Source organism: Oryctolagus cuniculus, chromosome 6 (genome assembly GCF_051225735.1).
Source record: "Oryctolagus cuniculus isolate XC-2025 breed Fujian yellow rabbit chromosome 6, ASM5122573v1, whole genome shotgun sequence".
Taxonomy (NCBI): Eukaryota; Metazoa; Chordata; class Mammalia; order Lagomorpha; family Leporidae; genus Oryctolagus; species Oryctolagus cuniculus.
This window is the reverse complement of record NC_142872.1, coordinates 16,944,022-16,950,547: the sequence shown is the minus strand read 5'-3', so window position 1 is coordinate 16,950,547 and position 6,526 is coordinate 16,944,022. Positions and strand designations below refer to the sequence as shown.

The 6,526-nt window shown below is 48.8% G+C and overlaps 1 long non-coding RNA gene across 1 annotated transcript in view; it reads left to right on the top strand.

Annotated features, from left to right (window-relative positions):
* Positions 1-415: 415 nt before the first annotated feature.
* LOC149126037 (uncharacterized) overlaps positions 416-6,526 on the top strand; it is a 47,984-nt gene continuing 41,873 nt past the window's right edge. The window contains exon 1 of the long non-coding RNA XR_016235306.1: positions 416-612. This is a non-coding gene — a long non-coding RNA (uncharacterized LOC149126037). The remainder of the gene's footprint in view (positions 613-6,526) is intronic.

Here is a 6,526-nt window from a genome sequence, read left to right as displayed (position 1 = left end):
TTTTGAAGGCAACGCTTGTCCCCAAAGCACCCGCTGTGTCCTCTGCCTAGTCAGCCTGCCCCCGACGTCAATCCCTGCCCAGGCGTCCCTTCCTAGGGGGTACCGTCCCTATCCACTGTCAGGAAATAATTCTCCCTGGTGCAGAGACTCTCCCACGTGTGTGTCTGATTATTTTGAGGTGTCATCACTGTCTAGCATTGTCTCGTTCATTTATTTATTTTTTCCTGCCACTTGTTTCTCCCAAGAAGAAAGCAAATCTGTGCGGGTGGCTGTCTTGTCTGTTTTGTTCGACCTTTTTTGTCCCTGCGCCTGGGTATGTCACGGTGCCTGCAACACACCGCCGTAGATGTGTATTTCTAGGGTTGCTATGGTTTGAATGCAGTGCTTCCAAAATTCAGGTGTTGCTCATGTGACATTAGCAAGAGGCGGGGTCTTTAGAAGGGACCTCAGCCTTGAGGGCTTCTCCCCCATGCACCGGGTTGGGCACCGTATAAAAGTCTTCTCAGGGCGTTCATTTAGCTTCCTGTCTGCCTGCTCCCGGTGAGACCCCAGCAAGAGAGACTTCACTCTATGCTGCGCCCTTGGTCTCGGACTGTTCAACCTCTGTGAATGGTGAGAAGAGAAAATTTTGTTCTTCACGAATTTCCCAGCCTTTTTTTTTTTTAAATAACAGAGAAAGCAGACTAAGTAAAGGATTCATAGAAGTAATACTATCTTTTTTAATTTCTCGCCATTTCTGTTTAATGTACCTTTTAAAACAGACGCACATAATAAAGAGTGGATGCACGAACTCCTCAGAAAAATGGTGGGATGAGATGATTACTTACAGGGAATTGTTTAATGTGCAAAAAAATCTGAGGAGTGGCAGGTGGTTGAGGGGGCCGCAGACTTCTCTGTCGCCCAAGCAGTGGCAGGTGGGAAAGAATCAGCTGATGATTTGGGAACACTTCTGCAGTCGGGGTTTTGGGAACGTGGCTGTCAGGAACCTATCACGTGGTTTTCTGTGACCCAGTCCCTGGTTCCCGTGGCCGCCCCTTGCCCCGGGAAAGGAGAGTGGATTTCCTTGCTGACCACAACGGGCCCCCGACTCTAGGTCCTCTGAGGACAAGCCCTCTGTTAGAACCACAAATTCAGAACGATGCTGATGTAGTGTGAGACACCCCCTTTTTTATTTTTTACAGGCAGAGTGGACAGTGAGAGAGACAGAGAGGTCTTCCTTTTTCCGTTGGTTCACCCCTTTTTAAAAGCGAGAGGGATGCGGAGGAGAGAAAGGAGATTTGTGTTTCTGTACTCAAAGGGGTAATGAATGTGGTGCTAGAAAGTTCCATGTGTGAGTTCCTGGCGCCACCTAGTGGTCAGCAGGTCCTGATGTAGGGCCGGTGGTGATAAGCGGCGGTGTCTTCTGTGTGCTGCCGACTCCCTGAGCCCCGCCCGTGGCTTCGTCCCCAGGATTGGCGTGAGTCTCTCGGGCGCCATGGTTTTTAAAATGCAGCCCAGGTCATTTTGATTTAGCTGATGACTTTAAGCCTGCAAAGGGTAGATGATTGGCTTGTTAACTTTCTGTACCCGATAACAACGATAAATGCAGGCTACTTGATGTTGCAGGAAAGTGAATTGTGAGCAGTGCTGTTCTGGAAATTTCTACGTTTCTTGACAGAGTCAAATTAGGAATACGGGGCAGGGGAGTTCTGTGTGTGGAGTGTTACAAATCATTGCTATTGCGAGCCAGTATCCAGCTGAATTTGAGAGATGTCACTTGTAATTTCACGGGTCCTCTTCCTAATTGTCCATCTTCCTTCATATTGATTTCATTAATAAGATTTTTTTTTTGAAAAAATGTCTATTTCAAAAGGCAGAGTTAGAGGGAGAGACAAAGCTCTTCCATCCCACTCGTTCATTTTGGCAAATGGCTGCAGCTGCCAGGGCTGGGCCAGGCCAAAGCCAGGAGCCTGGAACTCTCTCATGGTCTCCATGTGCATGGCAGGGGCCCAAGCACTTGGGCCATCTTCCCCTGATTTCCCGCTGCAGCAGCCGGGAATTAAACTGGCGCTCGTCTGGGATGCCTGTATTTCAGGTGGGGACCAAACCCACCGCAGCACATCTGCCCCAATTTTCTTACAAATAAGTTTTAAAGACTTCTTTAACTTTTTAATTGGAAGGCATACAAGTGATTTCAGACTTGGAAAAGGTTGCCGACGTGCGGAGAATGCTAGGCCAAGGTCGAGGCCTTGCTTGGATGCACAGGTGGAGTCGGCGTGTTTGTGAGCGGGGTCGGGCGCTGTGGGTAACACTCCCTGGCTTCCCTGAGGCCGCGCAGGGCTCACTAGGAAGCAGCCTGAGTATCTTCATTGTTGGATGTTGTTCAAGTGGTGGAATTGTTTGAGGGGAACGGTGGCAGGGAGAGTTTGAATTAGGATTGGGGCTACCATGGTGCTACTGTGTAGGACACATAGATGTGGGGAGTAAATGGGTGGAGGAACCTATACCAGCTGTCAGTTGTCTTGTTGAGTAAAGTGGACCTAAATTAGGCAGAGCCATGCTGTGAAATTTTAGATGCCATAGAGAATGCGGACTGTATCAGCCATTTTCCTTACCAAGTGGATGTCTTTGGTGGCCAATAAAATGGATGTGGGTGCCTGTGGGAGTTCTCTGGTTGTGTTAACCTTGCCCAAATAGGCTGGCTTCAGTCAATGACTCGTTTGCTCGCACAGCTGAGCCAGGCTCACTGAAGCGTTTCCGTCCTACTCTCTGCCCTGGGCCAGCCTTGAGAAGCTGTTGCCTTCTGGGGCTGGCTGGTCAGGGCGTTCAGTAGATTTGGTTCCCAGATTTGGTTGCTTCTCTGGCAGCCAAGGTCCAGCTCTACCACGGAGGCAGTGGGGACGGGAAGGCGAGAGCAGGGCAGCAAGGCCTCTTGGGGCCTTGACCCGTAGTACGCACAGCATTGCTTCTGCCTTGTCCTGCAGCCAGAGCAGCCACACGACAACTCGGATTGGCAGGGGCGAGAGCTGATTGCATCTCTTCTAACTACTGCATTTCACTTCACGTGAAAGGCAGAAAGATCTTCCACTGGGCTGAGTCATCCCTCAAATGCCCACCATAGCGGGGGCCCGGCCTGGTTGAAACCCCAAGCCCAAATGTCATTTGTGTCTGTCAAGCAGGTGGCAGGGACGGAAGATGCCTCACAGGGTGCGCATGAACAGGAAGCCGGGGGCTGGGAATTGGACCCCTCTGCTGACGCGGGACACAGCGTCCTGAGTGGCATTTTAACTGCTATGCCAACCAAATGCTCACCCGATTCCCTCTTTGAATGGGAGGAGCCAACCTAATCTATGACTCTTCTCAATTTATTATAACATATTTTTTGGGAGGTAGGGAATGAATGAACTTTGGGTGTCCTCATACCTGAGTTTCCTTTTTATAACTAGAACTCAAACGAGTTGTGTGCTAACAAATGACAACCCAGGGGCCGGCGCCGTGGCTCACTAGGTTAATCCTCTGCCTGTGGTGCCAGCATCCCATATGGGTCCCAGGTTCTAGTCCTGATTGCTCCTCTTCCAGTCCAGCTCTCTGCTGTGGCCAGGGAGGGCAATAGTTCTTGGGCCCCTGCACCCGCATGGGAGACCAGGAGGAAGCACCTGGCTCCTGGCTTTGGATCGGCGCAGCGCCGGCCATAGCGGCCATTTGGGGGGTGAACCAATGGAAGGAAGACCTTTCTCTCTGTCTGTCTCACTGTCTGTAACTCTACCTGTCATATAAAAAAATGCTATTTAAAAAAAAAGTGACAACCCATTCCTGCCCTGTTAATATCCTAGAAAATATTCCAATGCTCTTGTTCTTATTTGTGATAAATATTTGAAGCAGGATATTATTTGGTTCTGGTTTAATCTTTCATAAGTAGAACGTGATGAAATGAAATGAAACTGAAATGGACATGTATCTTTAAAAGGCTGTTTCAAAGGAATTGTTTTGTGAGACTAGGTTTCTGTACTGTTGTTGAAAAGGACATGGATGTTTTCACTTAGGTTCTCCATGGCATCCATATTTATGAGACCACTTTGATGACTAGTACGTATCTTCAAAGAGGAGTGGAAATGTGCTTTCAATGCTGTAGTTCCATGAATTACAGGTAAAAATCTTAGTACCTGAAGTGGAAAACTTGGCTGGTGACAATAGTAACACAGAAATATTTATGAAGTGATAGCTCCCTGTAGGGGAAATAGAAAAACTAACCAGGAAGACTTTCAGTAACAGAAGACAGTGTTTAGAAGAGGCAAAAATGGAATACTAATGCCTTTTCATGTGAAGAATTGTTTGGTCAAGTGTTCTGTGGTGCGACGCATGGACCTGGGACAAAAGCTGACCCCTAACGCGGTGCTGCCTTCCCAATGGCAGAGTCAGGGAGAGAAGGGTTTTGCTACAGAGAAGAGGAAGGGGGCAGGAATCAAAATCCCTCCAGAAGGCTAAGGGCCCTGACTCCGTCTTGGATGTTGGTTTCCAGGACAGCTGGCTTGGTTTGTCTGATAGAGTCTTTTCAGTTGATTTGGGGATTTACAGGTAGCTGTATATACTTAGGGGACACAGTGTGATGTTTTGAAGCAAGTAGACCTTGTGAAATGCTGAAATGAGGCTGGCTAACATGTCCCCGGACATTTTTACTAGCTCCTGAATGAGCTGCTGCTTAACAGTTGGCTTCAGGCTGTTGGAAGAGTTGGTCTGAGCCACCGTGGCTCTGTTGAGTAAAGCTTTGATGTTCTGTCCGTGTATCTCCAGGTATCTTTCTCAGAATATTTGTTTGATGAGGTACTTCTGAAACCAAGACAGGAATTCTGGATGTAAAGGGAATGACAAATTGTGGCCACATATTAGGATAAAGATGGATTCCACAAATAGAACATGGAGCCAGAGAAATTAGATGTAAGAATATACCCAGTATATGTCCAGTTACACTGGAAAATGGGTGAAACTCACCTGCAGTGAGAACAGGGTAGGAGGTATCTGGGGAGAGGGGCAGGGTCAATGCAAGTGGGTCTCAGGGGGTGATGAGGATCTAAGGACTGGTTCTATTGGTCAGCCTGCTTTGTGAGAATTGAGGTGTGTGCTTGAACACTTTAATTATTTATTTTTTTGACAGGCAGAGTGGACAGTGAGAGAGAGAGACAGAAAGGTTTTCCTTTTCCGTTGGTTCACCCCACATTGGCCGTTACGGCCGGTGCGCTGTGGCTGGCGCACCGCGCTGATCCGAAGGCAGGAGCCAGGTGTTTCTTCTGGTCTCCCACTTGGGTGCAGGGCCCAAGGACCTGGGCCATCCTCCACTGCACTCCCGGGCCATAGCAGAGAGCTGGACAGGAAGAGGAGCAACCGGGACAGAATCAAGCGCCCCGACCGGGACTAGAACCCGGTGTGCTGGTACTGCAGGCGGAGGATTAGCCTACTGAGCCGTGGCACCGGCCTTGAATACTTTTCTATTTCAGTTCATTAAAAAGTAGGACAAAAAGGGACAGACAGTCCTCACTGACTTCAACTGAGGGTGAGCATCTCTGAATGGTTAAAGAAAGAATTAAGTTGGCCACGTTGATTTCAGACTGACTGAATTTTTCAGAATTTGATTGGCTTTCAGCCTACATAGATATCATGTTTAGGGGTTGAACACCCAACAGACCAGTGGCAGTGAGCAACAGAATGAAAGCAACCCAGCAACACAAAATACCTTTAGTGCTGAAATGTTTTGGGACTGCATCTTGCTAGAGAAAGAACCCTGGTGTCTCAGCAAGCCAGGAGGAGCTACCAATACAGGGCCTGGGTTCCAAGAAACCCTACGAGGAAACTGAACACTGATCACAAGGGAGCCCTCTATCAGGCAATGTTATGGGTGACAATGGATCTCATCCTTGGGATCCAGAGTTTAAAGCTGACCGAAATGCCTTTAGTCTTATATGGTAAGCCTGGCCACAGGGTGAGAGTGAAGAAGCCATGTTCTCGCAGGATTGTTGAAGAGACAGATGCAGAAAGTTAGAGACTAGAATACAAATGCCGTTGTACACAGATGATTTTAGAACAGGGGGCTGAGCTCTGTTGTTGGCAGAGAAGGGTATAGAGAAAGAAGGATCTTAAGCTGACTGGGTGTTAGAGAATATAGGAAAAGTGACAGTAGAGACACAGGGACTTGGGTTTCCATGGGTTGAGCAGAGTGCTAGAGGGGGCTGGAGAAAGGTGAAGAGGGTGGGGCTGCCGTTGTGGCATAGTGGGTGAAGCTGTCACCTGCAGTGTGGGCATCCCGTATGGGCACCGGTTTGAGTCCTGGCTACTCCACTTCCCATCCAGCTCCCAGCTGGCACACCTGGGAAACAACGGGGGATGGCCTAAGTGCTTCAGCCCCTGCAAGCCTAGGTAGGAGACCCGAATGAAGCTCTTGCATTCGGTCTGGCTCAGCTTGGCTATTGGGGCCATTTGGGGAGTGAACCAGCAGATGGAAGATCTCTCGTTCTCCCTCTCTCTCTCCCTCTGTCTGTATAAGTCTACCTTTCAA